We start from the raw sequence: 23,790 nt of genomic DNA, 5'->3' as shown, positions 1-23,790 counted from the left end.
TTACGCCGGCTCCGGGCGATTCTCCGACCCTGCAGGGGGGGTCGGAGAATTTTGCCCCTTATCTTTAGGTATGCCTGGTGCTGCTAAGGCATGCACTCCTGCACTCTTCACTGAACCAGGATTGATCCCTGGGTTTCCAGTAATGGTAGTGGGGGATGTGCCAGGCCATGAGGTTACAGATTGAGTAAAATTCTGCTGCTGCTGATGGTCTACAGCTGGATTCCCAGTCTGGTTGCTGGATCTGTTCAAAATCTCTCCTATTTAGCATGGTGGTAGTGCCAAATAATGCAATGGAAGGTATCCTTAATGTCAAAATGGGACTTCATCTGCACTTTCCTCATTCCAAATTTTTTAAATATTCTTATACTGACATGGAGAAGCTATTTCAGCAAGTTTATTTACAAGGTGTGTTTGTCACTGCACACTGTAAATATATTTTTCAGTCTTTCTGTAGTATTATTATTATCAGCCAATCACATTCTCACGTTTTACTAACTTGTATCTTTGGGTGCCAGGGTCCCAGGTTCGATTCCTGACTTAGGTCACTGTCTGTGTGGAGTCTGCACATTCTCCTTGTGTCTGCGTGGGTTTCCTCCGGGTGCTCCAGTTTCTTCCCACAGGTCCTGAAAGACGTGCTGTTAGGTGAATTGGACATTCTGAATTCTCCCTCAGTGTACCCGAACAGGCGCCGTAGTGCGGCGTCTCGGGGATGTTTACAGTAACTTCATTGTAGTATTAATGTAAGCATACTTGTGACAATAACAAAGATTATTAATAAGGATTATTATTACTGAATGATGGCACAAATATTGAGAATATCTTGGGAATGGGGGGTAGGATTGGCTAATCTTGTGCATACAATCAGCTGCCTGTTGTAGAAACTTCCCAATTATCTTTTCCATTCAAATAAGTGTTGGCTGTAACAAGCACAGAACCTGTTTTATGCCTGGGCACCATTTCCTAAGGTGACCTTTGTGATCAGGAGTTTTAGAATGGGCTCTAATACTCTCCAGTCTCAGTTAATCTCGGTTCTTTGCAGCTAATTGAGCGAAGATTCTGCATCAGTCTGGCCTGGATTCAAACTCAGAACCCAGAGGTGAAGAGGAATAAGCTTAAAAACACTGTGCAACCCAGTTCCCAACTCCTGGTACTACCGTGCATGATGATTGGGACTGCATAATAAGACTATGTTGTAATCCAGGGTCAAAGTAATACAACAAAGCACCAGACTAACATTTCAGAATAAATAGATCACATTTTATTGCATCATCAATCCGCCTTACATACTGTGGTCTCAAGTGAAGAATGGTACCAATAACTGTTAAAAGTAACTAAAGTGACATGAACTGAAGACTGAGAAGCTGTCATATTGCCATCACTATATAATAAATATTGTCACAGAATTCTCAGAAGGTTACAATTGGAAAATTATTCTGAAGTTAGGGACTGCTGCTACAGTTGACATTTATGTCATTATGTGAACCCTCAATTATTCATGTGTTAAATAAATCAAAATCAACAACATTTTTTTGGACAGTGGATAGAGTGCCAAATTTCAGTTCGTCGCTGATGGAATGAATAAAATATTGCACCACATAACTTCATATTTTTTAAAGGTTGAATACTGTAACATGCAAGAAATAGAACTGGAGACAGATTCTTGGCACTAAATGTTCTGATCACGTTAAACAAAAATCATTTCAAATATATTTATGACTTTATTACTCTCGTGACCATAATCATTTGCTCTCCACTATGTTTTGCAGGACCCAATGCTGTGATTAAATTATACTGAAATGTTCTGTTGTGTATGCTTTTAATATAAACCATAAAGCAATAAATTAAACAAAAAGGAGCAGAGGGGGTGACAACCCCGCAGGTGCCCTGTGACTAAAACAAAATGTTTAAGGAAATATAAATAACTATTCCAAAGTGTAATTCCCGGAGGTGATGATGCATCCCAGCCCCTGCAGCGACCACTAGTCATGGAAGCTCTGAAGCGTGTCAGTGGACACTGTGTGTTCCTTTCCAGGGCCACCTGCCTGTGAACGTAGCCACAGCAGAGGCGTTCTGCTGTCTATTTGTCCACAATCAATGAAGAACAGTTCGAGACGGAGGCAAGCTATTTAATGAAAGAATGAAGACACGCATAGATAGTTTAGTGCACTTGAACACAAACACACACACACACAGGAACGCAGGATAAATTATTGAGAGACACTTAGAGAAAAAGAGATGAATCAATTTCTGACAGCATTACCTACCTCAGTGCATTGTTACCATTGATTGTACTGAATGGTTTCACAGCCTTGCTGTATTTTTCACCATGCTGTTAAGTGCCACTCATCATGTTTGGATGATCTTGACAATAGGAGTGTTGACTCTCAATGTGCACTATTGGCAACAGACAAAAGGGAGCTTTATTGCATGTTCCTTGCAGTGGGAATAGTGGGCTCTACTTACAGCAATCCAACAATGTTCCCAGCAGCTGAAATGTGTGTCAGAGCAACACAGATTTCTGGAGCATTCGTTAAAATCTTGTCCATTGAATTTCTTTCATTTCTAACCAGGGTAAGGTTTGCTATCATGTATTTGTTATCTAAATAACCTGGTCAACCGCAAGAGCTTACCATGCAGAAATCACAAGGAATGTGCCTCTTATTCTTCCCTGTCACTGGTTCAGCAAAAGTATTTGTTAAGTTCACCAGAAATAGCTGGAGAATACAAATGATTTTTTTTTTAAATAGCGTGCTGATGGTGAAGCTATTTTCCTAAAGGAAGTTGTGCTGACATCTCATGAAAAGACCCCAAGCAGGCTCAGAGGGTGGATCTGGATAATAGGACAGAACCCAGTTCCACCATGTTTTTGACAATTAAGTGGTTTTCTGGTGGAAGGGAGAGGGTGAACTATTCACCATGCCCTCTAGATGAAGATGTTGGATTAATAAAAACAGAAAGTGGTGGAAATGCTCAGCAGATGTGTCAGCATCTATGGGGATAGAAACAGCGTTAACAGTGGGGATTTTCCAGCCACACTTTATTTTCCGACGGCAGAGGCAGCTCGCGATTGGCCGCCATCAGGATCTTTTGGTCTTTGATGATATACATAAAGCAATTCTGTATGTAATATTACGCACGACCACCAGGTTGCAGTGTAAACCCACCACATGACCCTATGTCTACGGGAGTTGGGAGTAAGTCGTGTTGGTGAATAGATGTATTTTGCAATAGCTCTATAATAGTCAGTGTTGGTAGTTTGTTATTTATTTATTCTAGTTATCTTTACCACACAGTTGTTTCACAATAACTTATTTAAACTAGATATTCTGTAATGCATCATTCATATCAACCAGTCTACAGAACATGACACGGACTTGTCGAAGTTGATAGCCATTTGTGTTGTTCGCTGGCCGTGCCATTGGGAAACCAATCGTATGGGTCGCCTTCTACTCCCGCCAGCGAGAAAGGCTGGAAAATCCATCTAACGTTTTGAGTTGAATGTGGCTTCTTCAACAGAAGCTGCTCTGATTAATTCAGTTCCCCTCCGCAGATGCTGCCTCACCTGTCAAGTATTTGCAGCATTTATTGTTTTTATTTCAGATGTCCAGCTTTTGTGGTATTTTGCTTTAGAATTACCTTTTTGTTTTGCTAATTTTCTTTTCCACCAGTGGCCCCTCTGCTGCTGCGCCAGAGTTGGTGTTGCTGCAGTGACTTCACTGGAACACAAGTGAGCCCATTCAAAAATTTACCATGGGGTAGGCTTCAATGAAGGTTGGTGGGTGATTTGTGACTCCTGAGATACTAGAGAAGTCAGTCCATGTCCAAATGCAGCAAGACCTGTACATTATCCAGGCTTGGGCTGACAAGTGTCAAGTAGTGTTCGCACCACACAAGTGCCAGGCAATGACCATTTCCAACAAGAGACATTCAGTGACATTACCATCGCTGAATCCTGCACTATCAACATCCTGGGGGTTATCATTAAACAGAAACTGAACTGGACTAGCCATTAAATAGTGTGGCTTCCAAAGAGAGTCACACATGAAAAATCCTGCAGTGAGTAACTCACCTGACTTTCCAAAGCCTGGCCACCATCTAAAAGCCAAGAGTGTAATGAAATATTCTCTAGATTCCTGAATGAGTGCAGCTCCAATAACATTCAAGAAGCTCAACACCATCCAGGACAAAGCAGCCCGCTTGATGCGCTACCTTTTCCACAAACATTTAATCCCTCCACTAGCGACAAATAGCAGCCGTATGTACCATCAACAAGATGACTCGGAACTCACCAAGGTTCCTTAGGCAGCACCTTCCAAACCCACAATTACTACTGTGGTGATCTTTGTAAGAACTCTTACAACACCAGGTTAAGGTCCAACATGTTTGTTTCAAAAAACTAGCTTTCGGAGCACTGCTTACTGTGCTCACCCGAGTCCAACGCCGGCATCTCCACATTGTGGTGATCTTTGTGAAGGGTTTCCAGGGTGGTCGACAAGTGATCACAAAGATACACAAAGCTTTTTTTAAAGAACTAAACTAACTTTATTTTAACACTATTAAATGTGATTTTGACACTTATTCCAAACAGCAAACATACATATAATAATTAAACTACACTCACTAACACTATCTATATCTATTAACTTTAACAATTATATTTTAACTAACTCTGCAATACACTATGGGGGCGATTCTCCAAAATGGAGCCCAAATGTTAGCGCCGGCGTGAAAGCCGTCACGTTTCACGACGGCGCAAACCGGGCCCGGGTACGACCGATTCCGGGGCCAGCATAGCGCTGGAGTGGTTCACGCTCCAACCACCTTTCCTGGCGCCAAATGGGCGGCGCGTCAACCCGTGCATGCGCAGTTGGGCCGCGCCAACCTGTGCATGCGCAGGGGACTTCTTTAGCGCGCCTGCCCCAACTCAGCATGGCGTCAGTGTTCAGGGGCCGGCCACGTCAGAAAGTAGGCCCGGGGGGGGGGGGGGGGTGGGGGAGAGGCAGGCCCGCCGATCGCTGGGCCCCGATCGTGGGCCAGACCCCATCAGAGGCCCCTCACAGGCCGCCCCCGACTGTTTGCGCAGAGTTTGGATGGGCCCCAGCGGCCGCGCGGATACGACAGAGTCCCACCAGCGCATGTTCACTCCTGGTCTCTGCCGGCGGGACTCTGTCGTATCCGCGCAGCCACTCGGCCCATCCGGGCAAATCGGCGGCCCTGCCGATGCCAGCGGCCCGTGGCCAGCGCCGTTCCAAACAAGCCGGCGCAAATGGCGCCGATTCTCCGCACCTCGGAGAATCGCACGCCGGCGTTGGGACGTCATGGCGCGGTTTCACCGAACCTCCAGCCCGGCGTGGGTCTCGGAGAATCACCCCCTATGAATCTAATCTCTTCGAGCTGCAACCCAATCTGCCCCAGAAGTCCAAGAGCCTGTGTAATGTATATCACTGTGCCTTAGCTCCCTCTAGTGGCTAGGCTTAACATAACTTTAACTTTTTGCAGATTGTATATTTGTGTAATGTTGCAACTACCATCCAGAAGGACATGGGCAGCAGAAACATGGGAACGCCATCTCGAGGTTCCTCGCCAAGTCCTTGGAAATTACAAGGGGGCACAAGTTCAAGGTGAGGGGGGGGATAGGTTCAGTGAAGATGTGCGGTGGATGTTTTCTACACAGAGGGTGGTGGTGGCCTAGAATGCACTGCCAAGTGATGTGGTTGAGGCAGATACGTAAGTGACCTTTAAGACTTATCTGGATAGACACAAGAACAGATGGGGTATAGAAGGATACAGGTAGTTGGTCTCGATAGGACATGTGATCAGCGCAGGCTTGGAGGGCCAAAGGGCCTGTTCCTGTGCTATATTGTTGTTTGTTATTTGTTCTTTGTCACTCACCATCCTGAGTTGGAAATGTGTCGCCATTCCTTCTGTGTTGCTGGCTCAAAATCCTGGAATTCCCTCCCGAACATCACTAAGGGTGTACCTACATCTCAGGGACTGATGCGGTTCATAAAGGCAGCTCACCACCACCTTCTGAAGGGCAACTCGGGATAGGCAATAAATGCTAGCCTAGCAAGCGACGCCCACATCCCATAAATGAATTTTTAAAAATGAAAGGCCCACTCTCCATAGTTCCAACAGCAGCCTGCACGCGTGCTCACAGATTTCAGTCTGACATAGAAGAAGCACTGGCATTAAAGTTACAACGGAGACTGCTGGCAGAACCTATTTCTGGAGATGCTGAGAATGATGTTCTAGACGAGACTTACTGAGCAATATACAGGAGCATACACTTCTAGCATAGTCTAAAATAAATACGATTATACAAATAAGCCATTGAGACTAGAAGTATTCTATCTTCGGCAATGTACGTGAATTCACCTGTATTCTTGTTGTATGTACATGAAAAACATACACCCTTCATTTTGATTTTTGTTATGGTGAAGAGTAATTTGCTCAGGAAGCCGATCTTTCATTTCCAAATCAGGGTCAGCCTAATTTTTCATTTCAGTCAGACCCACGCAGATAATCAAACTGATTTGAAGGCTGTAAGTAATTCTTGTGCGTCTTGTGCTGCCATGCTGCAATGATAAACAATGTTTATTGTTTTGTAAATTATTGCTCACAGCATGAGATAATGCAAGCAGCCTAACAACACAAGGATTTGGAGGTGGAATCATGGAAGGAGTACAGGAGTGGCTCACACAGCCAACCAGATGCTGGGACACACTCTCTCGGGCTATTCTGCTCAATATATCTAGGGCGCAATTTAATGCCCAAAAAACAGAATCCGCTTACGGCGTGTTTAGCGTTGTGAGAACGACCCCACTATGAAACGGGACTGGGTTTAGTTCGGTCTCAGTCGGCAACACCTCGGCGATGCCGCACCTACCTAAATTCTATGCCATTTATCAATACCACCCTGGTCTCTCGACCCTCCTCAGCATCCCTAATGTCCCAACTTATCAGTTAGAGGGTCATCGAGCCCCTTTCACCCCCACCTCATGAGGCCAGGGCATCCCGTGATCCAGTCCCTAGCATGGGCTACCTGGTACCAGGGCACCTTGGCTCTGCCAACCTGGCACCCTGGCAGTACCCTGTCAACCCGGCAGTGCCACCCAGGCAGTGGGAGTGCCACTATACCAGCCTGTCCAGAGCCCGACCACCAAGTGACCTCCAAAAACCTGGGAGACCCCCCAGGTGCTATTGCACCTCTTCCATGTTTCTGTGGACCATTGCTAAAGTCTCCCACTACGGTTGTTTGTCTCCGGGCCCCTGGAGCGTGGGCCCCAACATATTTAAGTAAGCCTAACTACTTGCCTAAATATGTAAATCTGGACCTCGCCCAGCGAGGGTGAGATCCAGATCGCAACATTTCGCAAGATCTCATTAGACCTTGTGAGGCATTCTGAGCGTCACAATTCTCGCGAGAGGCCTTTCACAAATTTAATGGCCTCGCTGCGTCACCAATTCAGGTACGCCAAGGCTGTTTGGTCGCATCTGTAGGTGCAGAAATTTCTCTTGTCTATACAGATGATTAGTCTTCGAATGAATTCTGCAACATTTCCTGTCATCATAGACGTTGGTATGTTCATTGCAAGTAGGTTAAAACCTGCAGCATAATAACAGGCAAGGTAATATATGAATGGAGCTTGTTTATCTGTTAATGTGAACAAATACAATTATCCAGCTATACATATCTATAATTTCCCAAATTCAACTTTTCTCTTTAGACGAACAGCCCAGAGTTTGTGGTCAACGGTGAAGGAAGGACCCTTAGTACTGTCAATGGTCTCAGTCTCTAGTGATCTCTTTTGTGAGAATTTCACCCATATTACTGTGCAGCATTCATAGAATTCCTTCAGCGCAGAAGGAGGCCATTCGGCCCGTTGAGTCTGCACCAACTTCTGAAAGAGCACCCTACGCAGGCCCAATACCCCACGTTATCCCCGAACCCCATCTAACCTGCACATCTTTGGACACTAAGGGGCAATCTTAGCATGGCCAACCCTCCTGAGCTGCACATATTTGTTCCTGCAGTGTTCTTTATTGAGGAGGTCATCAAGCTGTCCAAGCAGCCAATTACATTAAAGGATTTTCACAGACGCACAAACAGGAAACAAAAAGCTGAATGGTTGGGTACAGGACAGGGTGTTATCCTGGCACACCCGTGCACCTTGGCACTGCCAGCCTGGCATGCTGGCAATGCCACCTGGGCATTCTGGCAGTGCCACCCTGGCACTGCAGAGTGTCCTGGTGATACTGCCAGGGTTCCAGTGGAACTGCCAGGGTTCTAGGTTGGCAGTTCCAAGGTGCCCAGATGCCAGGTTGGCACTGCCAGGGGCCAGGCCTGTGGGCCTTGCCAGGTTGGGTGGGGGGGGCGTGGTTGGGGTGGAGTGTGAGTTGGTGTTCCCGACGGTCTCCCTAAGGTTGGTGGGGTGAAGGGGGGGTCACAAATATGAGGGGGGGGGGGGTAGAACAGCGGAAAAGATCGGGGCAGCCAGTAAAAATGGTACCTCGATCTGCAAGGTGCAGCGGACTTTAACTCAAGTCTGCTGAATCGTGACCTACATCTTCAAATTATATTTGCTACACAGGCCCGAAACCTCTGATTTTCCAGCTAATAATTGGTATCAACAGATTTTCCAACCCCATTTTCAGCAGTTGTGAATGATGGCGAGGGCGGAGAATTGAGGGGGAGCACCAGAACAGCTTTCACACCAGCTGGATTTCCCCACCTGACTGTTCTCGCCATGTAAGGTCGGGAATCTCATTACCATACATTTAAATGCGGCCTGGACTGGAGGGCATGTCTTATGAAGAAAGATTGAGGGAGCTCGGGCTTTTCTCACTGGAGAGAAGAAGGCAGAGAGGTAACTTGATAGAGGTATACAAGGTAATGAGACGCATGGATAGAGTGGATAGCCAGAAACCTTTCCCCAGGGCAGAAATGGCTGTCATGAGGGGACATAATTTTAAGGTGATTGGAGGAAGGTATAGGGGAGATGTCAGAGGTAGGTTCTTTACACAGAGAGTAGTGGGTGCGTGGAATGCACTGCCAGCAGAGGTGGTGGAGTCTGAGTCATTAGGGACATTTAAGCGACTCTTGGACAGGCACATGGACAGCAGTAAATTGAAGGGGTGTAGGTTAGGTTGACCTTAGATTAGGATAAATGGTTGGCACAACATTGTGGGCCGAAGGGCCTGTACTGTGCTGTACTGTTCTATGTTCTAAATATCATTGATGGATTTCCCGCTGTATTATCCCCCAGGTTAGGATTTCCCTCATGTCAGTGAGGTTTACAACAAATGGGGACCTGCCGAACAGCGCACACCAGAGGTACACAAGTAAGTTCAACCCCCCGGAGGGAGGGGATCATTCCCAGGAAGCACTGCCAGGAGAATTCTCCATGTGGTATATGTGTTTCTTTTTTTATTTATATTGTTTTCTGATCTGGGCACCATTTGATATGTCAGGGGCTGAGGTTACTTGAGGGCTGGGATCATTCTGAGACTGCCATGCCAGTGTGATGTTGTGGAACCTGCCTCGAGGGTTCATTTTGATGATGTGTCAAAAAAATATGGTGGGACCGGAGCGGTTGCATTTTTGCGATCTCCGGCTCTGTTCATCTTTTAATCCGTCTTTTTATCTTTGTGCACATTTCTTTTTTGTCTTTTCTTGGTTCACATGGTTTACACTATGTCCTGAGAATTGTTGGTCAGTGTTTCTGCACGATGGAGCCAAGTTTGAATGTTTGAATCTTTGCTTGTCCATGGTGGCTGGAGGGAGTTGGGGTGGGGCCCTGCCTTTAGTGGCACAGTTGCTTTTGAGCATACTCCCCCTCAATGATGCAGTGTGGATCAACGGATGTTGGCGGCCGTCAAAGATGCTGGTCTGGCTGAAGATCTTGGCTTTGAGGTACAAGTCACCAAGGCCCAATTCTGAGAGTTGCAGGGTGTTTTTATGGAGACAATGGAGGCGCATGAGAAATTTGATAGAGTACATCTGATCCTGTCTTCGAGGCCAGGGGTTGGTGTGGGCTTCCGACCAGTTGAAAATGAAAAATGAAATGAAAATCACTTATTGTCACAAGTAGGCTTCAAATGACGTTACTGTGAAAAGCCCCTAGTCGCCACATTCCGGCGCCTGTTCTTGTGTTATCCTGTGTTATGAGGGGTTGGAGGTGGCTAAACCAGTCGAGTCAGTCCCTCCGCAGCCGGAGCCTGGGTTGTTGACCGCCTGGATTCTGGTGGGACGGCCTGGTGGAAATAATGGTGTCACGAGCTTCGATTGTTGGAATCCTTGAGAGATCCTGAAAAGTGTTAATTGATCCTAATCCTGCCTCATCCTTGATCTTGGATTGTTTTGTTCAACTGTGAAGAAGTCACTTTATCCTGAGGACTGCCTTGCATTTCTGCATCTCAGCTGTTATCCTGGACTTTGCTCCCTGTTGATCGCGTTGTTGTCTGCTTGATGGTGCCAGTTGTTTCCAATTACAGAGAAGTAAATAATGTCAGTGTGATGACTTGTACTGTTGAGTATTGTGATTTAACAAGTTTATATCATGTTAAGCCAAATGTTGAATGCTTTACTTGTGCACAATCTTCATACTAAATGTTTTTGGGCTATATATTGCCAGACAATCCTTGTAGTGGAGGGAGGGGGTGATTTTTGTTGTCTCCCCCTCCCCAATCCCCCCCCCCCCCCATCCCCATCTCAGAAAGATGAGTAGAGCTTGAGCGGGTGAGGGGTGTAGGGTTGGGGTTGGTAAGGTTAGTCTGCCTCACTGTGATGGAGGAAGGTCCCTCCAGTTAGAGCTAATCAGCTTCCGGGTTTTCTTTTCTTATCTTTTTTTTGTTTAATTTGGATCAGAGCACCTGTGCTTTATCTCTTAAGTAGCCATACCCCTTTTTCTTGAGTGGTCTTCCTCAACGGGGTGGGTTCCCTGGTGTTGGAGGAGGTGGGCTGGCCTTCCCTCCCAGAGCGCTGTTCCTTTGGGGGTGGGGGGTTCCATGACAATCCCCCCTTCTCTGTTACAGGGTTGCTCCCTTCCAACTGGGATCTGATGATATCCTCCTTAACCTCGGGCCTATTGCATTGTGGGTATTAGTGTAATTCCCCCTTAGCCCTGGGGTTCTCAGGATTTCTGGGGGTCTCGGGTTTTTTATCCCTCTGTTATTTTTCTTTGATTCTCCGACTATGATATAACTCTGTCTTGTTGACTGCATCCTGCTTTGGTGCAGACGTATCCTGTATCCGTGGAGGGAACACTTTGGGAATATTGTCCCTGACTCATCCAGTCTTATTTGTTCCTATGTTAGTAATGAGTTCTGTTATGTGCTGTACTGGTTTAGAATGTTTCTCTTTTTATTTTTTTGATGCGATGATTGTAAAAATCTTCAAAACTTCAATAAAAGTGCATTTAACAAAAGCATTTGGCTACACCACGCTTTTCCCACCTGAGTGACATATTGTCAAAAAAAGAGAAAATTCCACCCATAATTATAAAGCATTCCTCACTGTAGTAGAAGAATAAGCTATATAATTGCTTCCTAACTCCCATGTGAACCAGTCTATTAATGTCCTTATATGTCTCAAAATACTTTAATAGATCTTGATTCAATTTCTAATAACTGACCTAGAATTTATTACATTTTCCCTTGGCCTCTAACTCTCCTTCAACTACCTGTTGGCCAAACTTTTGGTCATCTGCCCTAATATCGTCTGCTGTGGTTTGATGCCATAAACATGGCGTCTCTCCTCCTATTGACCTCCATGGCTAAGGCCCCGAGTGATGATCTAAAATAAACAGCAATCTCCAGCATTGGTGTTCCATTATTAATCAAGTGGAACACCAGGACGTAAGAGAGGGTTCAGCTGTTCAAGGATCCAACACTGGAGATCTTGGTCAGAGTGATCCCAGGTTTCCACAGGTGTCCAGGTGATTTCAATGAATACCTTCTGAAGGGAGTAGGAGCAGAAAGGTGACCCAAACAGTAATGCTGGGAAAGGTTTAATGATCTCACAGGGGTGGTCAACACCAGCTAATGCATCTTCAGAGGACATTTCCCACCCACCAAAATAGCAGCCTCTCACATTGCTCAAATCACCACACCCCCATAGCACTCCCCAGTGCTCAGGATTCACACCTAACACCCAGATACTCCACCTCACCCTGTAAAAACTACCAATGATGCCAACCTCACATCCACTTATCTCCAGCTGGTCAGCTCTGATAGGTACATTACCTAAACACAGCACACTTTCTGCCCTATCCGTCGCAGGAGAAGGTTCCCACAGTATGGATGGATCAAAGCTGACCCAGCAAGGGACAAGTGCAGCTCTCTACCTCCCACTGGAGGAGGTAGCTCCTGGGTGTCTGAAAGCATAAAAGCAGAAGAGTCTCTCAGCTTGTTGACCTCATTGACGAAGAGCTTAATTAGTGGAGAAAATGGTGCACATCATGGGGCTAGCTGCAACAGAGCTTGTGGCATCGAACATCACTAACATCATTCAGGAACCTCTGGAAATTATAGTTCAGGCCAAAATCAACAGTTGCTTAGACACATGCGGGGTAATTAAGGAAAGCCAGTATGGATTAATTAAGGGAAAATCATGTTTTACGAACATGCTGCCGATTTTTGAGGAGTTAACAGACGATTGATAAGGGCAATGCTGTTGATGTGGTGTATATAGATTTTCAAAATGCATTTGATACAGACCTGTGAGCAAAATCTAGCTCGTGGAAGAACAAGCATGTGGATAAGAAACTGGCTGAGTGACAGGAAATAGAGAGTAATAATAAATTGTTGTTTTCCGATTGGGTGAAGGTTTGTAGTGGAGTTCCCCTGTGGTTAGTGTTCGGACTCTTGCTCTCCTGTTATATATTAATGACCTTGTATGTTCAAGATTGCAATGGACAGATTTCTAATCAATAAGGGAAACAATGATTATGGGGATAACTTAGTGCCAAAACTGAGTCCCCACAGGAATCTCACTGGGCTCCCTCACTGACTGATTCACCTGGCTCGTGCCTCACCACCTTACCTGAACAAGGGGGAGATGGTTTTAAGCGCTCTCTCAGCACTCACCCCCAGTCAACAAATAGCAAACCAGTTTGAATGGAAGTCCAGCAATCTGTTCAGCAACAGGTGAATAGAATTGTGGTACTGCCCTCAGCGAGTGGCAGTGGTTCTGTGGAGCAGGAGCCTGCTGTTCACTCTCAGAATGACAGCATTCATGCTTTCACTACTTTCATTCCACCAGTGCCCTTGTTATTGCCTCTCAGCCAGCCAGCCCATACTGAGGATGTCTACACTGAGGTGGTACAGTCTGACACTGAACCCTTAAGGCCCAGAGGTCCTCGAAAGCATCCTTCAGGGTCACCTCCCTCAGTCTCTCCCAGCAAAATTAGCAACCTCCCACCAGCCATGCCACAGCTATTGGGGTAGTATTGAACAGAACTGCTCGGACGAAGAAAAGTACCCACAAGACAGTTTACACGCATAGGCCAGCTGATTGTTGTCATGATCAGACCTCTTCTCACACTACTAGTGAATACTTGGCCCTTGTGCAAGCAACCTATCCAGTACAAGGCACTACCATGCAGACCATTCCGGAAAGTGGCTGTAGCAAGCTTCATGCCATTTCCTGTCTGGGCATCAGCACCAGAAACACAGTGGAGCCCAATTTTGTAGCTAATTGTCCATTTACCTGTACCTTATCTGGGTGTTTTAAGTATGATCAAGAGCTGATTATATTACGAGAGGAAATAGTTTTGTGTATTGTACACAATCAACTATCATATTCTTCATGGTCTGATTTTTGTCCTTTGTTCTGTTGAGTTGTTCACTGGGAACAGCCCTGGCTGATTTTAAAATGAACAGTTTATCAAGAATAGAGATCAAACGACAAATACCAAAATGTTTCCAAATGGGGTGAAAGGCGCACAAGGATGCAATAAAAATTGCCACTTTTTACCCTGAATTAACTAATCCTTTATCTTTGGCATATTAACCCTATACCTCCAGCAATCATCCTAATACAAAAGTACTGTGCTTAGAGGTAACATAAACAGGATTGGTGGAATTCTCCCATTTTGTGATCAAGTTCTGTAATGGCGGTAGGAATGTGGAGTATTTTCCGTTCCGGCGGCTAGCGGGAAAACACGGCAAATCTTCCAGCCCCAACCTCATTAATGATGCACTCAGGTATTTCACGCTGTGTTCAGGATTGAGGTAGTCCTGGACAGCGTGTAGTCTGCTGTCATGTCCATATTGAGCACGCGCCAACATCACTGACTCACTATCGAAGAAAAAAGGTGGATCACCGAAAAAGGAAGATAGATCTCCTGCATCTAATAAATAGGATGTAGATCACTCTAGCCATTGGTGGGTTTCTGACACACCATGGTGGGCAATACCCTGCTGCATTATTTTTTCTTTTTTTTAATATCTTTTTAATTTAGAGTATCCAATTTTTTTTTTCCAATTAAGGGGCAATTTAGCGTGGCCAATCCACCTACCCTGCTCATCTTTGGATTATGGGGGCGAAACCCATACAAACACAGGGAGAACATACAAACTTCACACAGACAGTGACCCAGAGCCAGGATCGAACCTGGTACATCGGCACCATGAGGCAGCAGTGCTAACCACTGTGCCACCGTGCTGTCCTAAGAACAGGGCATTATGACGGATTGTTTCGCCTTTTCAGAGAGATGTCACAATGGGCTGAATGGCCTCCTTCCGTGCACTTTCATTCCATGATTCTAATAATTTGAGTTTAGTTTTTTTTAAATTAACAGGAAGAAGGGTACACCCTGCATTGCAAATGTCTGCTTGTGACATGCACAAAGATCTCCGCATTTTCCATTGTGCCAAGATTACAAACAATTGTCCCAACTAACCAATACAATAGGATATGCACTTTTTAAATCTGTGTTGTAATACTAATGGATAGCAATGTGGAGAGTAATATATAATCACTTTTATAGTTGTTATAGGAGAGAATTTACAGAATAATGTTCAAGGCTGAAAAGGTTAAATAACGCATGGATATTATGGAACTGCAGTTCACAACATTGGTATAACAAATACACATGCAATATCAATGCCAGCAAAGGAATCCTGGGACAGAAGCAGTGATGCACAAGGAGTACTGTAGATGGCAGCGTGTAAGGCGGCTTTTGAAACCTTGAAAAATCATTCCAAAAACAGAGGTCAACTTATATGTTGAGTATAACTGAGTGAACCGCTGGTGTCGATGCAGCTGGTCATTTGAAATGTGAAAAAACACACATTGGTAATACAAATTAAATCAATGTGCAACCTTTTATTGAATGAACTAATTATACAAGGGTACCATTAACCACAATCCAAATGTTTAAAAACTGCCAGAGTTCAACAAATTCATTCTGGGCTGTTTTTTTTTGCCCGGGTCTGTTTTGTTACCTGTGTGGTAGCTAACGTGTGCTACTCAATCTTCGGTTAATGAAGAGGTCTTCTGAATATTGATGAAGAAGATTCGAACTCGTCCAGTAGTAACAAAAGGTTTATTGAGTAACTATAACAGTAATTGCATGAGTTCTTTTCTTTAACTTTGATACTAGTGATAAGGTTAACAAGATCTAACTACAGTAACTATACATAACTCCACTAGCCATCTGAACTAGTCTGCTATTGCCCTGGTCACAGTGCACCACCAAGAAAGCCAGAAACCCAATATGGTTTCCTTTTATACCCCTTTTGGTCCTGGCCCTCTAGTGATCATGTGGTGCTACTGATTACACATTAACCCCTTGTGTACATGCACATATAGAGATCGCTACAGCGTCCACCACATGATCACCATAGACAGGACGTGGACCATGTAAATAATAATAATAGTCTTATTGTCACAAGTTGTCTTACATTAACTGCAATGAAGTTACTGTGAAAAGCCTCAAGTCGCCACATGCCGGCTCCTGTTCGGGTACACAGAGGGAGAATTCAGAATGTCCAGAAATGTCCGTTGATCTTGGGCGGGAATTCCCAGTCACCGGGTGGACACGGCCGAAAAATCCCACCTTCGTGTCACTTTGGCAATGGCATCATCAAAAGGATTCCACATTGAATCCCATTTGGGGTTCAGAATCATCTCTCCACAATGAATCATGTTCCTCTCTGTCCACTGAATGGACATTCCACACCTTTTCAACAATCTGATGACAGGTTTTGCGTAAATATCATCCCATGATTTGACGATGAAACAATACAAATCATCAAGAGTTCCACTCTTTGTGAAGGTTTGTACTCTGTCATCCTATTCCATTTGGTTGAACTTGATCCTTGAATGGTTTGTTGGACTACAGACCTTAGGTGGTATAACTACATTTTGGATATTATTTACAGATAGCGGTTTCTTGATATGATTGATGATATGGGATCTGAACATGTCCCACACTAGTAAGCTGAGCCCTTTGAATAGGCCACTGGGATGCCTATTCCACACATGATCAAATCCACCATCGTCATGGACAAGCACAAAACCTCCTGGAGTGAGTTTAATTTCTGCATGGTTCTACCACTGAAACTTACCATTCACTTTATCTTCTCTTGTCTTGTGGTTTTCACTAGAACCCCTTTTGAATGTTCTACTCCACAGTTTGGTTGCTGGACATGTTGAATTCAATGGGCGTTTCATCCATTTTGCTGATGTGACACAACAGATCCTTGTGTTTTTGTTGCTGAGCTGCTGGGAACAGGTAATATTGCCATTGAGACATTTTGGCAGTCTCTGAGTGATCTTGGTCTTCTCCACAACCCCAGACATTATGTTCCGTAAAACAACTACACCAACTATCTGTTGCTCTGAGATCTTTGCTGGATTCAGGGTTTGATTTGAACCGGTTAAGTGAGTATATCTAATCATTTTCCAAAACCCTTTCGAGTGCATGATTCTGAAGATCAGGTGACTGACATTTGATCCTGGACATCTTCTCCAGGGCGATTTTATTCTGCTTTCATTCTCGCACTAGTTTTCCACAAACATCAAATTCCTGTGCTGCAGCGGCTATCTGATGAGTTAGCAAATGTTACACTTTTAGCTTGAGTCCAGCTTCATGTTTCATTCTTTTTGTTGAAGGACCCATTTCTGCTCATTGCTCACTGCGTGCCGTCTGCTCTGAGTGAGCAGGTCTTAAACACAAGCGCATCTTCTTGGCAACACAGCCCATGTATCACCTGCTTTATCCCATCCACCAACTGATAAGTGAACAAAACGTGCATTTCTGAGGTAAAAATTGAGGCTAATTCCTAAGGCAAGTATTGCATTTCTTCGTAGAAATGGGAGGTGGGAGGTGGGATTAGCTAATATTCTGAGTGTCGGCCTAAACATGTTTCTTAGAGCCAATAGAGTAGTCGCCTTATACGTCAGGTACTTTATACGTCATGATCTATGGTAACACTGCAACATTAAACCGCAAACTTCTAACCTTTTTTAAATTATCCGACAGTATATTGTAGCCTATTATGTTTATAAATAATCATGCCAGATCTTACAAGTTTTGAAAGTAATTACGAGTGACATTATGGAATTGTAAAAGCTGCACTCTTATTGAATCAAAGGATTCTTTTTACCAAGAGACTTACCAATGCAACAAAAGAACTATCATCTGAATCAATTCAGTGCTTGAAAGAAATAACATCACAAATCACTGCAGCCATGAATATAATAGGAGGGTTTTAAAAGGAAGATATTGAACATCATTGTAGCTGAGCAATCTGAAATGTAGAATACCACATTAAGAACATTAAACTAGTACTGTACCTGTTAGGCAGAGGTTAAAGACTTCAGCACGCTGAAGTTTTCTTCAAAGGCTCGACTGCTGTGTTTCTAAATGTCTGTGACAGCTGTTGGCTGGACTGTGAACTCAGTTCTGTGCTCTATGAAAGGACTGGCTGCCCTGTGCAGTCATACACTCCAGGAAGGATTGTTAAGATGCACAAGTGCTACGTCAGCTGCTCAAATGCGTGACTGGATTTAATGAAAGGAACAGCAGAGCTGACAGAATACTCCACCTCACTGAGGTAAATTAAATCTGCATTCAGATTTGTTTAGTATAATGATAGAGGATTGGTATCAAAGTGAGTTATTTTGGAGAGAGGGATAACAGCCCTGGGCTCATGCATACTGGATAGTAAGGATCCTAACCTTGTTATACCATTACTAAATATCCATAGGCAAATATGCATTGATACACATGTATACTCAATAACATACAAATAAAGATTACAAATGATCTTATAATGATATTGGAATATTTATGTACATTCAGAATCTCCCTCTTCGTTGGTGCATTGTGAGCTATTTCATTCACTTCCAGGATCAGTCTTGATATTTTAAGACAGCTTACTTCAATTCTGATTTTTCACATTCCGAATACATAAATAACTATATAGGACATGTGATACTATATCTGGTAACCCTCCAGGCTTCTGCAGCTTTTTCCGCCCTCCCTGTGCAGGATCACAATAAATCTTATTTTGAGGCTGATTAGGAAGAATTCAGTGAAGAAAAATAACATTTGTGATTTAATTCTCTCTATATTTGGGTTGGAATGACAACTCTGAGTTCCACATTTAACTCAATCAATAATGACTAACACTTCCACAAATGCAAGTGACTTAAAACTGAAATGATTCAAATCCCAAATATTGTCTGATATCCAACAGAACTAAGTACTACCATTACCAAACAATGTCACAACATTTGAGGGAAAAAAGCGTACCGACTCACAATCACCACATTAAAACATCATGAGAATTCAAATCTTCCCTCACCGGTGAAAAAAATCCCTGGATAAACGAATACCCAGAATCCTCAGGAGAGTTGTACATTCTTAGCACTTTCCCTTCTCCTGTCACCCAAAAGATCAGCACAATTTAGAATCGGAAGAATAATTCAAATCTCTTCATTTCTCTTAAATGATCCATTTCAAAAACTTCACACTAAATGCTCTACCCCCTTCACCCCATAAAGTCAAGACATTGTAGGGTCCATTTCTAACAGCAGTGCACATTGGGCAGACAACAGCTAGAGTAATACTACCACCTGCCTGAACACTTAGCAAAGCGCTGGAACCAATTTCATTGTTCCATCTTGAGTGAGCTGTTTCAGAGAGGTGGAAAATTCAATATCTCCTCCAGAGCTGAGCTGATTGCTAAATATTAAAGCAATGGGAGTCAGTCTTAGGAGAGGCCATTGAGCAACAGACAGTGGCAGAAATACCTCAAGGCCCCACAACAATCAATGACATTCCGGTTTTGATAGTTTCCCCCATTTTAATGGGGTCTTCAGAAATCCCTTCAAGGACTCTCTATGCTCCCTAATACTACTGGGTGGGGCAAATGGTCCAGCCATTGAAAAATTGAGGTTAGATTCTATAACCAATGTCAGACCCAATTTAAATAACTTCCACCTATTTCAGGAGCACACTCCGAGCATTTGAAGCCCATTTGAATTTGTAATTAGTCATGCCCTGATATGATTTCAGCATGCGCCGTTCCTAAAATTTGAAAGTTTTGTCCTATTTCGCCATCCTTATATCACCTGCCGTCTCCCCCTGCTTCAGCTATTCTGATTATTAAAATTTCATCTACTCTTATGTCACCCCGAGACTTGACATTTCCCAAGCAACTTTCCATTCTATACCCTCAATTAATGTCAATTCTACAAAATCTCAGCTGATAATATCCTACCTTGCACCAAGTTGTACACATACATCAGCCCTGCTGGTTCATGACTTACATTAGTTCCCGGCTCCTCAATACTTCAAATTTAAAATTTTCAATTTTCATGGCCTCCCCCTTCTCTGATTCTAATATCATCTCCAACCCAAAATGCCTCTGAGGACTCTGTGTTCCTCTGTCTCACTTCATAAAATAATTCAACTCACAATTGCACCAAACGTGGGAGAAAAGAAAGTACAGGTGTGTATGGTACAAACATTGCACTTTCTCTAACTCATTCTGATGCATGTTGCACTGCCCCATCAACATCACATTCGAATCCCTTAGATATAAACTCATTATGATATTGGCCAGAATTCTCCGGCCATTGAGATTCTCTTTTCCCATTGGCAGCGCACCCCCGCTTACGGGTTTCCTGGCAGCGAAGGGTGCTTTCAATGGGAAATTCCATTGTCAAGCGGTGGGAGTTGGGAATCCCACCACCAGTGACTGGCGTGCCACTGATATATATTTTACATATATATATATATTAAATATATGTTGCATGAATATAGATATAAAATACAATATTATAATTCAAATTCATGCAACTATTATAATAGTGACTTATAATACCTTTTAAAAGTCAACAAGGAAGGAAGTTAATTCATGACAAAGGGTGAATTTTAATGTTAAGAATGAAAACCACAACGTCTCACAAAATATTACACAACCTTCATTCTTTCTGTATTAACCAACTAATGAGGACAATGGTTCTCAAACATTTTGGGTGAAAGAACCCCTTTCCAAATCCAACCTCCATCTAAATTACAATACTATATAATAGTCTTAATATCAAAGTGCTGCATATAAAATGAGTTTCAATAATGTTTTGAGGAAAATTAGTATTGACTTACACAAATCAGTAAGAAGGAAATAGAACATAGAACATACAGGCCCATCAAGTCTGCACCGACCCACTTGCACCCTATCCCCATAACCCAATAACCCCTCCTAATCTTTTTGGTCACTAAGGGCAATTTATCATGGCCAATCCACCAAAACCTGCACATCTTTGGACTGTGGGGGGAAACCGGAGCACCCGAAGGAAACCCATGCAGACACGGGGACAACGTGCAGACTCCACACAGACAGTGACCCAGCGGGGAATCGAACCTGGGACCCTGGCACTGTGAAGCGGCAGTGCTATCCACTTGTGCTACCGTGCTGCCCTAAGAAGCAGAAGCAGATATGTCTGCTGTGAGACTGTCTATCCTGGACAGTAGCCCAGCATGAACAGGCTTACAGGGACAGGAGAATATGGCGATGGAACTTGGAGCGGGGCAGTGGGAGAACAGGAACAATGGGGACGCACATCACAGTGAGAGCTGAAAGAGGAGGAAGAGTAGAAGCACAGAGAAAACAGGAGCCCAGGGGGCCAGGAGCATGGCCAGTGTGCTAATGGAAGAGGGAGAGCAGAACATGTTTCCAGCCACCACTCACTTGTTTACTCAACCATACCACCCAGGGCGGTCACCCATATCATTCTACATGTGGGCAAACCTCCTGGAGGATCTCTGTGGACCTCCAGGTGAATGGTACGTGTTCTAATCCACTGACCCAATTACAGATTGACTGATTTCGGCAACTACACCCGAGATTTACCAAAGAGAACTTATTTCAATGTCAGGCTAAACTTATGATTTACTATCTAAATGTTTCTAATGTGCCTAATAAGGATTCTGTAAGGGTTTTCCTTCTTTACGTTCTCTCACTTGCAGCAAGGCAGGAGGCTAGCTCACAGTGGGCCCCACTCTTTCCAATGCTGGGTCCCTCAATCAGGCTGTGTCCCTCAGTCAAGCACGAAGTGCCTTTAAATGAGGGTTCCCCTTATTTGTGAACCCGCAAGCAAACATGCTCCAACATGGCAAGCCTTGCACCCCCCCATTGGGTTTATATCCACAGTGGCAGGATGAGTCCCTTAAGTGGCCAATAATTACTCACTTAAGGGTCTCCATTGATGGCAGGATTGAAAGGCTGTCCAAAGGCATTACTGCCAAGGACATAATCAGGGTGCAGGTGAGAAGATGGGAGGGACCCATCCCACCACCCTCCTGTCTGATGAATTGCCCCATTACCACCAAACTCACCATGGGGTGAGTACAAGATTCCGCCCTTGTCCCTCTGTCACTAATCAGCATGGCATCAAAACGGATGTGAAATGCATTGTCTGAGTGGAGACTGATTCAATTGTTGCTTTCAAAAGAAAGGGTGCGATTTACCGGCTGTTCACGCCGGAGGGAAATTCTGGTCCCACACTGGCGACATGGTAACAGGAGTGGCACGGGTGGCACAGTGGTTAGCATTACTTCCTCACAGGGCCAGAGCCCCAGCTTTGATTCAGGCCTCAGGTGACTATCTGTGTGCAGTTTGCACTACTCCGCGTGTGTGCGTGGGTTTCCTCCTGGTGCTCCGGTTTCCTCCCACAGTCCAAAGATGTGTAGGTTAGGTGGACTGGCCATGATAAAATTGCCCCATAATATCCAGGGATGTGCAGGTTAGGTAGGGTTATTGGGATGGAGCCGAGGAGTGGGCCTGGGTGTGGTCCACTTTCGGAGAGTTGGTGCAGACTCAATGGGCCAAATGGCCTCCTTTTGCACTGTAGAGATTGTATGATTTACCAGTCCTCTTTGTCACATACTTTCAACTTTGGAATATTATTTTACAGCAGTAGTATATCACTTTGAAACAATGTCAATGCATAAAGTGCCTATTTACATGGAATGAAACCTAAGTTTCAAAATAAATAAAAGACAGGTCTCCTCCCATCTGCCAGATACAGGCTGGAATTCTCCAGCTGTTTGCTGGTGTTGGGATTCTATGGTTCAATCAGCAGCGTACCCCCACACACGGGTTTCCTGGTGCATTGGCGTGGCTTCAATGGGAATTCCCATTGACATCGATGGGAGCAGGGAATCCCGCCAGCAGCGAACAGCACGCTGCCTCCTACTGCTGAGAAATGCACGCCAGGAGGCCGGAAAATCCCACCCATATTTTCCATGGTTTAATAAATTTTTGTTCTAACCATTCCTTTGAAATAGAGATATTTTAATTCCAGGTGTAAGGTTTTAAATAAGGCAAGTGCAGCGCTGAATTCTCCACTTTGTGTTGCCGGAGACACAAATTGCTATCAGGCGGAACATTACGCATGATCCAAAAATTAAGGTTCGTGCCCCTCACCGAGACAGATGCCATGCTCCAGTCCCTCGCTGGTGACATTATTGATGTGTATGCCCCGCATCGGCGGATCTATGCAAAACCATCATTTGCATGGATATTAATATTCTTAGCATTTTGGACACACTATTTTCCACACTTCCTTGATGCTCCACCCCCTCTTCAACAGAGGGTGCGAATTAGTGAAGAATTAGTGAAGGTATTGACATGGAAGGAAGGGGTGTGGGAGGCTAAAACAACAGTGAAAAACCCTTGAAAATTGTTGGGTTTGCTGGAGAGGGCTGCCTGGGCTGGGGCAGTAGTGGGGAACAATCTGGTGCCAATTGTGTGGACCTAGGGTGTCCCTCTCAGGATGGCAGTGGCCTGGCAGCAATATGTCTTTTAAACGCACCCCTTTGGTGCTCCTTACAGGCCTCTGGCAGTTCACTCTGTTGAGTGCTGCCTCTGTCCTTTGAATGCTTAGGGAGCCTCTAGTCATCAGGAAGCCCAGGCCACCCATCTGGACGCCCTCATACCCCAGCTGTAACATCAAAGGGATGGGCAACGCCACGCTCAATCAGGGGCCCACCAGTCATTGGCACTCCTCAGAAATGCTGCCCCACTGCTGAGGAAGAAGGGGATCAGCAGAGTTCACCCCACCCAGAGGGTAATGTTCTTATCGAAAAGCCTGATTTATATGACAAGAACACTTGTAGCTAAAGCTATAAACAATTTATTAACATTAACTGTAAGTCAAATATATACAATACAACAGATTAATGACAGTATGATCATGCACAAGCAACCTCTCTCTTTCAGCTCCTTAATCAGTCTGAGGTCACCTGACTCTAACATTCACTTATATAC

General features: G+C 44.4%; 1 protein-coding gene across 1 annotated transcript in view; it reads right to left on the bottom strand.

The window, feature by feature from the left end:
- The window catches only part of LOC119975498 (SPHK1 interactor, AKAP domain containing), a 545,083-nt gene extending 527,133 nt beyond the window's left edge, over window positions 1–17,950 (bottom strand). Inside the window, exon 1 of the mRNA XM_038815238.1 lies at window positions 17,807–17,950. The gene's annotated coding sequence lies outside the window, so the exon portion shown is untranslated. The remainder of the gene's footprint in view (window positions 1–17,806) is intronic.
- Between the last annotated feature and the right edge of the window lie 5,840 nt (window positions 17,951–23,790).

This window comes from Scyliorhinus canicula, chromosome 13 (assembly GCF_902713615.1).
Source record: "Scyliorhinus canicula chromosome 13, sScyCan1.1, whole genome shotgun sequence".
In the NCBI taxonomy this organism is placed as follows: Eukaryota; Metazoa; Chordata; class Chondrichthyes; order Carcharhiniformes; family Scyliorhinidae; genus Scyliorhinus; species Scyliorhinus canicula.
Note: the sequence above shows the minus strand (reverse complement) of the source record. Positions and strands in the feature narration are given on the sequence as shown.